This window comes from Harpia harpyja, chromosome Z (genome assembly GCF_026419915.1).
Source record: "Harpia harpyja isolate bHarHar1 chromosome Z, bHarHar1 primary haplotype, whole genome shotgun sequence".
NCBI lineage: Eukaryota > Metazoa > Chordata > Aves > Accipitriformes > Accipitridae > Harpia > Harpia harpyja.
In genome coordinates this window covers 115,959,661-115,973,407 of record NC_068969.1, presented here as the reverse complement: position 1 = coordinate 115,973,407, position 13,747 = coordinate 115,959,661, and positions in this window count along the sequence as shown.

Genomic DNA, 13,747 nt, shown 5'->3' with positions numbered 1-13,747 from the left:
GATGTAAAATACGTATTTTATCAGTTCATTTTTCTGAAGAGCTAGACCTTGCTTGCAACTGTAAGTAATCTGTATGACAACTCCCAGTGAAACACGTTTCATACATCATTTTAGTTCACTGTGTGACTCTAGCTAGTGCCTTGTGCTAAACTACATTGTTCACAATCGGGTGATGCGTTATTTATAGTCTGAAATAATGAGCGATAGCTTGGGAATACACATTCTCTGAAAGCTCCCAGGGCAGGTTCAGCACATATTTCCACGGTGAGTTGTACCTTACATCACCCTGCTGCTTTCCCCATTTCTTGCCAGACAGCGTTAAGGAGCTATTGACCTGTCTGATGCTGTTCCTGAAGGGCTTGAAAACGTGAACGCGGCGATGCCTCGTGTCCGCCCGACCCCACTTCGGGGCAGCTGCTACCGTGTGTCTCCAGCAACAGCCTGAAGGACGGAAAGGAGAAAATGAGTATTGGGATTTCTGTGAGAGGCACTGCCCGTGTCAGGGCCGAGGAGAGGTGCAAAGGGCTGGAGGATGTGTGTGGACGTGGCACGGGACGGCATTTGTTCTGGCGGAGGCCACAACCCCAGCAGAAGGGTGACTTCACCGAGCGGCTCAAGCGTGGGCTCAGCAGAACAAATCCAGGCTGTGAGCACGGGCGTTTGATCCGGTGCCTGGGAACCCATCGCAGCCTGGACATGAGGAGTCAACCACATCATCAGCAAAGGTAAACGGCGTACGGTTCCCTCTGCAAACGGAGGCACCGGCCATTTAACGCAGAACAGCCGTTGTGCTTCTTCCCACAGCAGCGCCAGTGCCCACGCTGCAACAGCCTGGGACCCTGGTCGTGGCACTTCTGAACTCGGCACTGTTTCAGCGGCTAACGCTTAATCTGCGTTAATACTTTTTTTTTTAATACAGAACCACTCTTTTTCAAGTTCATCTTTCCTATGTGCGTTATGCGCACATGCACATGTTTTGGATCAGCTGTATGCACTGCACACAGATATGTAGGTTGCTTAAAAATTTATTTGATCCAAGAATTTTTTTTTTCCTCTGACAAGTCCTCCTGGCTCTGGTTTTCAGTGGTGGAAAAAGCCAGCTCTAGCCCTGGAGAGCTGGAAGAGTGAGACATCTCTGGTGTACTCCAGAATGGGAAGAAATCGAGACATCATTTTAAGGCCATGCATCATTCCTAGAAAATAAGCTTGCATATTTTACATAAGAATTGCATAATTACTTTCTACCTCTGCACAGGGCTAGTTCTTTTGCATCTCATAATACCAGGAGTTTTTAATAGACATCTTAAAGACTCCGTTGTCTTTGGCAGCATCCTGGCAGCTTGGCACGCAGCGTAAGCTGCAACAATGACACCGGCTCCCTTGCCCTCCCCTCCCTTAAACACCGTGTGACTGAGAATACAAGAAAATCTGGCAGAAGTCAGCGGTTTCCTCCCAGGTATGCCTCTCTCACCCACCGCCCCGTGTGCGGGAGGCTGCCGGACGGCCGGGGTGAGGTGTCGCACCCCGGGAAAGGAGCGACATCGTCCCGGGTGTCGGGGTACCCTGGGGTGCCCCAGTCCCCTGTTTTGAGCAGAGAGAGGTGCATTTACCTGCGAGAGTTGAGAAACGTGCACTGGCAAGAGACAAAACAAAGGCTGTCTGACGGGGTGTGTACATGACCAACAAGCCCAGTCGCTGGGTCTCACTGGGATTTTTTGTGTGTTATTTTGGCCTGCAGCTTGCTTTAGCGCTCTCTTTCTCGTATTTTTTACACTATACTGGAAGCCACTCCTGTCTCAGATGCATCCACGTAGCTTGTTTCTAAAACACTTGCAATATTCCCTTAAGGCAGCAGGGGAAAAGGGGGGCTTTCAAACTAGAGTTTATGGGGAAAATCCTTCTCTTGGCAATTTATTTCACTGGCTTTGTCCCCACCAATCTGCAGCAGTGAAGGCTCTAGCCATACCTTGGCGGTTGTTTCGTGGGCTGTTGAATTTCCATAGTTGATGCTGTTCACAGGAGTGGCTTTTCCTTTGTCTCTTTGCAGGGGCCGGTTTTGGTTATCGAGGTCTGGTGATGTCCTGGGAACTGCCGACATTTGTGCAAGCCATCCCAGGCACCGTGACCGCAGGGCGGACCGTTAGGTGATCTGAATATTACTTGGAATAGTGTTAGTCTAAAAGCCGAGTCCTGCAGGCCCTGGGAAGCGTGGGGACGCGGGCTGTTCCGCTGGGTTTGTGCGGGCATGGGCAATCCCAACATCGCTGCAGAGCGGAGAGCGGTTGGGTTAGAAGTGCCCGTGCCATCCGTGGCATCGGTTGCATCCCCAGCGGCAGCTCACTTGGCCCTGAGTCCCCCAGATGCCCCGGTACCCCCGGTGTCCCCAGTACAGGGTACCCCGGAGCCCACGGACAGCCCGAGCACAGCGGGGCGAGCACCATCTGCCCAAAGCACTGACAGGTGTGCAAAACTCCGGCAGCTCAGGCGGTTGCAGTGGTTTTCTGTTCAACTGCAAGCAGACCAGAAGCCAGCAATATTGCCATAGTTGCCTCATCAAATTTTGAAGATCTGAGGTTCACCTCCCCAGATTTTCCAAAGCTCCGCGGGCTCTTTCTGGTCTCTGGTGGTACCTCTGCAGCACGAGGCGGTGGGTGGTGACCAGCAGCTTCTTGCTCATTCGTACAGGTAGGAAGGTCGTTGTCCTCAGAAGCGTGCGATGAAGCTTGCGAGGGGCACAGCGTGCTCTGCAGGGACTTCACGGCAACAGTCATCTCGCGGAGCGAAGTATCAGAATGATACGATGCACGTGTACGGGCCAGAAGGGTGCATTTGCTTAAAGTTAGCTAGCTAAAACCGCCTGAGAACTAACTGCGTGATCTGGTTAAGAAAGGCGACAGTCCTTGTTGGGATCTCTCTCTCCTGAGGTGTCGACTGCCTGGTTGTATTGCAGCACGACGCATGCTAGCGGGAAGCAAACCTGCGGTGAGGAGCGGGAGGTCACCGGGCTGCGGCTGCACTTAACGTCAGCGAGTCCTGGGGCTCTGCTCCAGCCGCAGCGCAGCGTGGGAGACAACGCGCTCTTGACTTCTTCGTGGGTAAACACGTGCCAAAGCAGAGCCCGTGCGTAGACCCGGCTTCAAAACCTCAGGTGCAGCAGCAGAGCAGGTAAAATGTGTTGTTTTGGGTTTTTTTTCCACAAAAGAGATTCTTAGAAATAGTCAGTAATTTTTAATAATTATTTTTTATTAACAAGCGAGAATAGCTCTCTGAATAACTTGACACAAAAGAAACAAAGTTTGAGGTGGTATGCATTTCTGAGTATCTGTTTATCACATTTTAATGTTGATGGAAAAAGGGAGAAAAATGTTGATGGCATTTTTGTGAAATTCCACCCGTTTATGACCATATGAAATTAAAGCTTTTATACACTTATAAAGAATCTCCAAAGGGAACAAATATGTTTTTCCTACTGGAGTCTGCTTAAAGCATATAACAAATACGATTGCACAGCTCAATATTTCATATAAAACAATATGCTCTACCATTTTAATTTTCCCATATAAAATTGTTTTTCATATGAATTCATGTTGCATTATTTTCTGATTCCAACTAAATTAGAACTATATAGATATAAATGATATACATTACATTTATTATACATAATCTAGGTAAATACGGAGTAATTCATCAACCATACCTCAGCTTTCATATAAATTATCTTTGTGGCATTTTTGCTTTTATGTAAAGTCTTAGAGTTGAAGGAATATTTGACTGTATTTGTAACTATTGCGGCATTAATTTAGTTGCATTTCTACATAAGAATTAATTTTACTTTCTCATAAGGCCTGTGGAAAGCAGAGAGAAAGGAGGTATGGCAGGTTTTACTTCTAAGTATTTTCAGATTTCTGTTAGGTGGCTGGACGCGGTGGGCAGTGCCGGACCCCTCTCACAGGAGATGGTGGAGTGGCAGCCTCCCCCCGGGGGGGGCTGAATCCTCGAGGTGCTTTCCTCGGCCACCCAGACCCCGACGCCTTCTGCCGGATGGTAACGCCGCCGATGCCGCTGGCATCCCTGGGGATTCCCAGGTTGCAGACCCGCGGGGACCGCTGTGCCTGGGGCAGGACGTGCCGATGGGACCGCGGCGCGGGAACAGCTACGTGGGGACCGGCGCTCGCCCGGGGTCACCGCTCCTTTGCCATCGCTGGAGGTCAAGAAGTAGAAGGCGGCCAAACGCAAGGAAACCGAAAAAGGTAGGGGGCTGGGGGAGCGCAGCCCTGGCAGCGCCCTTAGGGGCAGGGTATTAGGAAAATCCAATTTCCAAGGTGCATGGTGGAGCAGGAGCCGCCCCGGTGCAACCTCCCTGCTCCGAAGGCATCGGGGATCGGCGATGGGGCGCAGCGCGGCCGCGGGTGCGGAGCCCCGTCCCCCCGCTCCGCCGCGGCACGAGGGCAGCGGGGGGTGACAGTGTCTGGCGGGCGAGCTGCCCAAACTGGCCGGGGGGCCGGGCGCCGGGCTGTCATCGCCGTCACCAGGAAATTGGTCTTTTGGTGTAATTTTCCTCCAGTAATTAGTCTCTCTGTGATTTTTAGACTTTGTGTCATGTTGTGAATGCAACGTGTTCAACAGCATACCTGCCGGGGAAAATATCTTCTGTGATGGGTAAGGAAATATCATTTTTCACGAAAGACATCAGAAAAATTGAATGTGAAACTTCTGAACGATTGGGGGCACGATGACTTTCAATGACAGGGAGGACTCTGTCTGAGCCAGTCGGCAAGTGTCAAACTGCGCTAGCCTGCCTTTTTCTTGGCCGTTTGGGCTTTTTAGTTCCGCACAGGGCAGCACGGGCACGGCGCTTCCTTAACACCCGGTCCTGGGGGCAAATGGGATAGCTACAGGCAGGAGACGTTTCACTGCATAAACCACCTGTAGCTGTACTGGGCACAGGGAAAAAAGGGGCAGCTGAAAACCAGAGACAGCAGAAAAGCACTGCACAAATGAAGGCCTCGCTTCTTTAAAGGATTTTGTCGCGTGTTTAGGGATTCGAATAGATTAGTTGACTTCTGTGCAAATAATGGCAGTCAATTAAATTTAAGCCCGAGTATTGTGTTGGGTCTTAATATTGTAAGTGAGGTAAGTATGTATGGGTTTTTTTTAATACTGAGCCAACCTTATCGGAAAAAGGTCATTTCCAGTGGGTGGTGGAGCTGGGAAGGGGACAGGGCAGACCCCGCCAGCGCTGCTGCTGGACGGGCTCAACGGGGTCAGACGGCTCGAAGCAGACCACGCTCTTCGCACCAAGGAGCAGCCATAGGCTCCAGAGCTGCTGCTGGGACCCAGTGGGGACCACTGACGGGTCTGGTCCGGAGCGGTGTCCGGGGGACTTTGGCTGGAGGAGCCACGTGGGGAGCCTGCGGTGGCCGGGCGGCTGTGGAGCCCTTTCCCAGGGCCGCCCGCGGTGCGGCTGGAAATCGGCTCGGAGCGCCGCATCCATCACGCCCAAATTGTTCAGCAACCTCCAGGACAGCGTGAGCAGCAAGCAGCATCTGTTCCTCCCCGCCAGAGCCGCGATGATGGACTGCCAAGGACGGAGCTCCCTCCTCCTGACTTCTCGCTGTCTGGAAGCCAAGGTGAGATCAAGTCGATGTAAAACGTGGCCACGGTGCCCGCAGCTGGCGGGGCTGCCTGTGTGGGGAAGGGAGCGGGGCGGCGGGCGCAGACCCTGCTTCACCCCAAAGAGAGCTCGGCGCGACGCCTGCCGAAACTTGTGAGGGCTCTCCCGACTGGTTCGGTAGGGACTGGGCGAAGCGCAGGGTTTTGCCAGGCGCCGCTCCAGATTTAAGTGGGGAAAAACGCGAGTTCCCACCCGAAGCTGCACAGGACAGGACACGTCCTCGTCCTCAGCACCCCTGCCCGTGGCAAAGAGAGGACAAAGGCCCTTGCTCCCCAGCGGGAAGCCCCCCGCACTGGAGAGGGCTGAGCAGAGGAGCGGGAGGCAGCACGTCCTGAAATAAGGCGTAATGCCGCTTTTATAAAGGGATGCGGAATTAGATAATCTAGGAGTCTCTTACGTGATTTAGTGGAAGTTAAAATACCATATGTGTTAGGGCTTGCAGGATACTATGTTATTTTTAACATCCACACATTTGTAGGAATTGTAACTAAATATGTTTTCCAACAGGAATAAAAGTACAGGCTTAGGTATTTTATGAATGGCAGCTGTGTCAAGAGTGATTCAATAAAAATATGTGCATGGTGCTATTAATCCAGGCAGGAATTTCGCTGGCGCTGCGCAGGGTGTCTGGAGCAGAGTTAAAGTCCTCGGCACTCCCGCTGCCTGAGCCTGCGTTTCACCAGCCTTCGGAGCGAGCCGGAGCTCGGCCAGGCTTTCCCAACAGCGCATGCTGGGGATATTTAAGGGGGGTGTTTTCACAGTGCATGAGCTGGGCGGTATCCTTGCAGAAACCCGTGGGATCATCTGCCCTCCCGCTGCTGAGGGGAGGTTTGCGAAAGCGTTTTGTGTCCTCCTGGCTGAAGGTATGGGGAGACATTGGCCTCTGCCAGTGAGGCAGAAAAAAGATGCTCGCCCTTTTCTACCTTTAAATCGCACCTTTTCTAGCAATAATTGGAAGGACTGATATTTACAGTTAGTTTGTCTTGGAAACGACTTATGTCTGCACCACGTGAAAGGGATGGTAATACAAACGGCAATAAATAAATCACGCGGGGCAAGTGGCAGGCAGTGATACTAAGGCTAACAGCAAGCGTGGCTGTTGCACCTGCACGTGCCACACTCATTACTCTAGTTAGGCGCAGGCATAAAAGAAAATATTATTGTTATTGTTGTTGCTGTTATTATTGTAATTATTACTCCCGTTTCGCGCTGGGGAGCGGAGGTGCGAAGCCCCAGGTGGCAGCTTCACGGTGGGGTTGGAAACCCGCGGGGGGGTGAGTTTCCGTGCCTCTGCGGACCCCCGGCCCTGCAGACCCCGTCCCCAGGGCCCTGCCCCACACCCCAGCCTGGCTGCTGGCACAGCCGGCGGACGGGGCAGGACCCCCGCCAGGTGCCCCAAAAGCTGCAGGAGGTGATGGGGAGAGGGTCTGCCCCACGCCGCCCCGTCCCCCATCACCGCAGCCGTGCTGGCAGCCTTTTTCCCCGCCGGGATGGTGATGCCGGGGTGAGCGCCCGGCGAGGCGATGCCTCGGCAATGCCGCTCGGCTGCGGCTGCTCCTGGGAGCGCTGGCAGCGATACCTTGCCGCGGCGAGGCCGGCAAGACCCCAGAAGCCCCCAGCCCCGCAGCAGGCTAGGGTCTGTGTTTGCGGTCCCGTTGCTTGTTGCGGGCTCACCAATGTCGGGAGGTGTGCTCTGCGTGCCCCTGCGGCCCAAGGGGAGGTGGCAGATGCCACCGAGCCGGCTGCGGGGCAGGCTGTAAAGGCTTTGGCGTCGTACCTGCGAGGGGATCAGACGAAACGCCGTGGGGAGGGCAGCTGCCGGCACGGCCCAAAATCCAGCAGGGATGGGCTGACTTCTGGGGTCTGCCCGGGTCCTGCACCGGCCGCTCGGAAGCGGCACGCGCGGGGGCCGGGTGAGACCCCCTCACCTGGGGGTTTTTCCTTGCGCTGTGCAGGGAGGCGGTGGCGTTGGTGGCACTGGTGGCCATGGCGGTGGCAGCGGTGGCCACGTGGAGCCAGGGCTGCCCTCCGCAACCTGCTGCTCTCCCGAGCACGGCTGGGCGCGTGCTGGCAGAGCTGCTCTTCCATCCCGTCCCACGTCAGATGCAGCTGGGCTGTCCCGGTCCTTCAAACCTGCCCTGGAGCTCCTTGGGAGCCCCGTGGGCACCAGGCACCAGCGAAGAGCCGTGGAAGCCGTGTTGCCAGCCCGGCGCCGGGTGGCACGTGCCGGCAGCCGTTCCACCCGCGTACGGGCAGGTCGGCCCCGGCGCAGGCAGTGCCTCAGTTTACCGCGGAGGGCCGTGCAGCTTCGCCGCAAGCCCTCTCTGCGGGCGCTTGCCGGGGTCTGGGTCGCCCCGCGCCTGCCCTCTCCCCTCCGGCCACCCTTTTCCCCGTGCCTGGGGCTGGCCCAGCCCGGGTGGGAGCGCGGGGGGCTGGTGCCCCCGCTGTGGGAAATGCCAGCCTGCCCGCGCTTCCCATCGCTAAGCAACAGCGGGTGAAATATATCCCGATTTCTGCTGCTCCCATTTGGCACCTCCCACCATGTTCTTTCATGTGCAGTTGCACAGTGTAGCGGATGAAAAGCCCGTTTTCTATCTTTGGGTGCCAGTGCACATTGTAGCCATCGTCGGGAGGACAGGCAAGTCAATTGGCAAAGAGTAAATGACTGACATTAAGACCCTGAGCGACTGCCTGTACTGAGGCGCTGCTATTCATCTTGGGCCCGGATGCTGCCAAGCAAAGTCCAAAAAGTTGGTGATTTTTTTTTTTTTTTTTCACATCAGAACTTCAAGCTGATCAAAGAAACAAACACTTTTAATGAAACATATGCAAGATACTTAGAAGGAGAAGATTCACAATGCATCTGCTGCGGGACCAGAAGGCTTATCAAAAGTGTGAAGTAGGAGGAGAAAAATTACGAGTGTATGATGCCAGAGAAGATTACAGAAATATTAAGCAGAAGGAATGTAAACACGTATAGCTGGTGATAGCTGGCGCGCGGCTCGCCGCGCACAAAGAGCCGCCATGCAGCGTTGGTCTGAGGATGCTCCTGCCGTTGCGTGCAAGAGCTGGCATGCAGGGCATGGGTGCAGGCTCTGGGTGGCCCCCGCCGCAGCCCGGCCAGGCACCCCTGCAGAAACCCACGCACTCACGCACCCAGCCCCCCCATCCCACCCCTTGCCCCGGGAAGGCGGCCGGGCCCCAGGGATCAGGCAGGGCTGGCCACGGCCACGTTTCAGAGGACAGTCCCCCTCCCAGGAGCCCCTCTCTCCTGCCGTCTGGCTCCATCTCGACACCGAAACACGGGCAGAGAGCCGGCCACGCCACCTAGTTCAACTGTCCTTAGAGCCGAGGGACGTCGCAACGGCAATTTATTTGCATTTTCCTTATGAAACAAAAACTTCAACGTAATACCAATTTTCTCGCAATGTGTTTTATTGAAAACATAAATACTGTGAAAAACTGTAATTTCTAGTGATAATATAGTAGGTTTACTATCAGCAGGAATATCACGTAATTATTTCTGTTCCACATTCAGGAGTGTGCAGACATATGGCTTATCTATTTCAGCCACTGGCCAAATTCTGCTCTCCCTTAACCCTTGCAACCTCTGTGAATTCAGCGAGGCTGCACAATTATAGCTGGCAGCAGGATCTGGAGCTCTTATTTCTTGTTAAATGAATATTTTTCATTTTCAAAGCTGCCTTCCTGTCTCCCCACATACAGACTGCTATTCTTGCTGTGCAGTATAGTTTTGCTTCTCCCTTCACAGTGCTGGCAGTTGTGTGCAATGGGCTTTCTCCGCCAGTAAGTGCCACCACCGGCTCCGCTGCAAGGCAGAATTGGGGTGTCCCAGGAGGGGTCTCTCTGCCCCCTCCTCAGGCTGCTGGTGCTTTTTTGGGGGGGCTCAGTGTGGGCAGGGGCAGGGCACGGTGCCCTCCTGAGCACGGTGCCCACCGGGCATGGGAGGGCGCGTGCTCGGGGCCCCACTCTGCCCTGGGGACGGCCGGCAGCATTTCTAAGGGCTGAACCACAGAGGCTCAAGCACCAAGATGACAACAGTTAAAAAATAATTCCTCTCCAAAGGGCAGGTTAGCAGCCTCTGGAGTTTTAACGCAGTCTCGTGGCTTCTGTAAAAAGCCAATTTGCAAGCCTAAGTGCATGCCTGAGCAAGAAATGCACGCGCTGTGCTGGCTGGAGGATGCCGTGGGCATCGTCCCGGGTCCTCCTCCTGCCTCCGGCTCCCTCGGGATGGCAGCTGGGCAGACAGGGCTGCCGTAGCATTCCCGGTCTTTGCAAGAGCAGAGGGAGGACCCAGCAAGGGCTGGACCAGCAGTGCGTTCGGCTTAGTAACCTGCCTCGGGCAATGGCCAACGCCGCTGCAGCATGAGATACAGGCGAGGGAGCTGCTCCGGGATGGCTGAGCCAGCGCTGACCGGGCACGCTGTGGCCTTGTACTGTGATCTGCAGCCCTAAAACCGCTATGGACACCCCAGTGCGGGTCAGCCCTGCTTCCCAGGGTCCCGGCTCCTCTTCCAAGGGCAGCCATGCCCAGGCTGCTTATGGGACTGGTGTGGCTCCCCAGGTTTGCAGGTCCTGCCCCAAGCCGCTACCCCACATGGCTGAACTGCAATGTGGTGCTGATCACACTTCACCAATAATAACCCTGTCTATCAAACGATAATTAAATTTAGTCTTTTCCCTTAAATATTTATGTGCTGACCTAGGAGTTTAATAAATCTCATAGGCAGCATCCTATCTGGGTACTATCAAATAATCAACCATCACTGTCAGTCAGGACTGGCTCCTGTCTCTGTCGCTGGTGTTTCCCATCTCTTTTCCTAACACCCACGCAGGAAAATGCCTGTTTTTCCCTCTGCCGAGGAAGGCTGATGCTCCAGTTTCCCTCTTGGCATTGCTCTGCAGGCAGGCGGGGGAAGAGTCGAGGGGACGCGGCAGGTCCCGGCTGCCAGGTCAGTTTTGCCCGAGGTTACCAGCCACAGAAGACCCACCAGCATATGCTGAGGCGGCCAGGAGGCAGGTTTAATGTATGCCTCTGACCTTTCCGATAGCTCTTCTAAGCTCTGCATCTGCGAGGCTGCCTGGTCACCCAAGAGGGATGGGTGCCCTCGCTTTGCCCTGTTCGGGAGGTGAACCCCCCGCCGCTGCTGCCTCCCCCATCTCTCCGACCGGAGAAGGAAAGGAAGAAGCAGCAGGCTCTGAAACATGCGGCGGTGTGGGCAGCATGGCCATTGTCACCTCTTTCCAAAATGTCTGGCAGATGTTTCCTCGCCTTTTGTGGCCACAGCTGCCAACAGGAATAGAATAGAATAGAATAGAATAGAATAGAATAGAATTTCAGTTGGAAGGGACCTACAACGATCATCTAGTCCAACTGCCTGACCCCTTCAGGGCTGACTGAAAGTTAAAGCATGGTATTAAGGGCATTGTCCGAATGCCTCTTGAGCACTGGCAGGCTTGGGGCATCGACCACCTCTCTAGGAAGCCTGTTCCAGGGTTTGACCACCCTCTCGGTAAAGAAATGCTTCCTCATGTCCAGTCTGGAAGGCTCAAGTTTTCAAGGAAGGTTGCCACACTGCTGTCCACGGACTGTCGGTGGTCCAAGGAGCAGAAAGGAGCTGGGGACCCACTGGGAGTGGGGGGGCGGGTGCCCCCAGTTCCCAGCTGCTAGATGTGACTGAAAGGAGCCAGGCCACCATCCAGCATGGCTTGGCTAGTGAAGACACTAGTCCCATTGCCATGCTGGGGGGCTGCAGGGGTGGCAAGACCGCACTTTCCCGCACCTGTGAGGGTGGGATGACCGGTAAGGCAACTGGGCATCACACCCTGCTCGACTGCAAGTATTTCACGGAGGGGCTTTCCTGTTTTTTTTCCAAGCAGTTATTCTGGGTTTGCGACATGGTTACTCCAGACTCCGCATTCAGGTAAAGAGCAGTGTCTGCTTTGGAAAAGCTCAAGCATTCCTTAGAAATGCACTGTTTATTGTGGTTTATGAATAGCTCTCATGGTGTCATGTAAAGCCTGAAGTATTACGTACCACTCAGCGCGGTGTTGCTTGTTGGAGAAGGAGCCCTAGCAAAGTCAGACTTCTCTGCGGTTTTCAACATTTGTAAAAGCAAGCTGGAAATGAAAATAAATGAAGGCATGCAAATAAAATTCTTTCCAAAACACCCATGCTCAAGTGGTTTTTTTTCTACCACTGTTTTTTAAAAAAGCATCTGGCAAGCCTTTCTTCAAATTTATTTTAGCTAAATGCAAACAAACAACAACTCTAATAAGCATAGTAGCATATTCATTAACAGTTCTGGCTACAGCTTTTGAAGATAAGATGAGGAAAAAGTTCTTTAATTTTACTTGGGGAAATGTGTACGATCACCATGAAAGGGATTTTAATCATAAATAGCAAGGAGTATAAATGTATATCAAGCCCCTGCTAGCACAGACATCACCTTTTCTGCTTCTCCCGGTGAAGGTGGAGCCGCAGGAATAGCCGCAGACCTGTAGAGCGGGCGCTGCATTTGCACAGCCCTTCTGTCTGCTCGGATATTGGGGTGGACACCAGGTTTCATCCTGGTATAAAGCCAAATAATAAAAGAAAAACACCCCACTAGAAAACACCAACCTGTTCCAGCCTCATACGCTCTCCTGCCGGCAAAATGCCTGTGGTTTTTGCTTCTTGCTGAATCTAATGATCTACGTGAAGTAGCTTAACTGCTCCAAACTCTTCCGTCGGCTTTGCTTTCCGAAAGAAGAGCCCTCGTGGGAAGGGCTGGGCACCGCGCCGTCCCCCCGGCGCGAGCAGGCAGCCCTGGGGGGAGCGATGCTCGGGCTGGGATTTCCCAGGGTTTGCCAAGGGCAGGACCGCAACGCCTGGGGACGGACGGATGGACGGACACACACACGACACCTACCTGAGGTTTTCCTCATTTCAGACCCTTTTGGTCTACGGCTTCAGAATCGCAGGAGCTTGTGTTTATTGTTTCAGTATTCGTCAATCAATTCCCACTTCAGTGGCCAGCAGAAATATCCAAGGTTCCTTTTTTACAGTGTTTTCTGTATGCAACGAACGTCTCAATTACAGCAGGCCTCTTTGTGCTTATATCCTCAGCCTTAAACTGTTTCATTTGCATGCACTGGGTGACTATATTTTGTTGTTGGAAAGTTAGCCTTCAGAAATGAAATTCAAAAATTCATCAACTTGAAAAGAGCTGTTGGGCATAGAAACTGCTTGATCATTTCTCAGCAGGGCCTCTGACACCGGCAATCTGAACTACGCAAATGGCCCGGCAGCCCCGTGAAAAAGCACGCAGACAGGGAGCCCTTTCTCCAGGATCACCCCAAGTCGGCACCAGGTGAAGGAGATGCCAGCGCACGGCAAAGCACGGGCACGTGAACCGCACGGAGGGAGATGCTGCAAGTTTCAGTAAAGCTGTGGATCCCATCGCCTTTGAATGAAAGGTGGCTGGCAACAATAGGATACAGCTGTAAAGATATAATTTATTGAACGTTACGGTTATGCCTTTCAAAGCTCAGCATTGCACTGTCTAAATTGGCTGCACGGGGTTTTGTACGAGGAAAGATAAGAGCAAATAACCTGTAGGCACGATCCCTAATGAAATCTATTCTCACATGTAAATTGATGTTTCGCCCTGCCTCTGGCATACGGCAGACCCAGCGCGGCTACCCTTCAGCACACAGCTGAAGCTCCCGGCTCCCTTCCCGGCTGCAGCCGAACGATCAGACGGCCGCCGGCACGCCGGGCTGCTCCCACCGGCGACGCGCCCAGGGACAGCACGACCGCACCTCGCCTGGGCGCGGGGCTTTCTCCGTCCCACCGAGGCTGGTGCACGTGCTCCAGAATTGCAGAGAAATAATGAGAAAAATACGTTTGCGACAGTATAAATGAGCCTCATTAGAAAGCAAGTGGAAAAGATGGGGCTGATGTGAGACATCAGGACTAAGAGTTTCCCAGATTCGTTTAGTATTCACCGTGCATAGTTTCTAAGAAGTCATTGCGTCTTTGCAAAAATTTCACTGCACACCTGCATATCA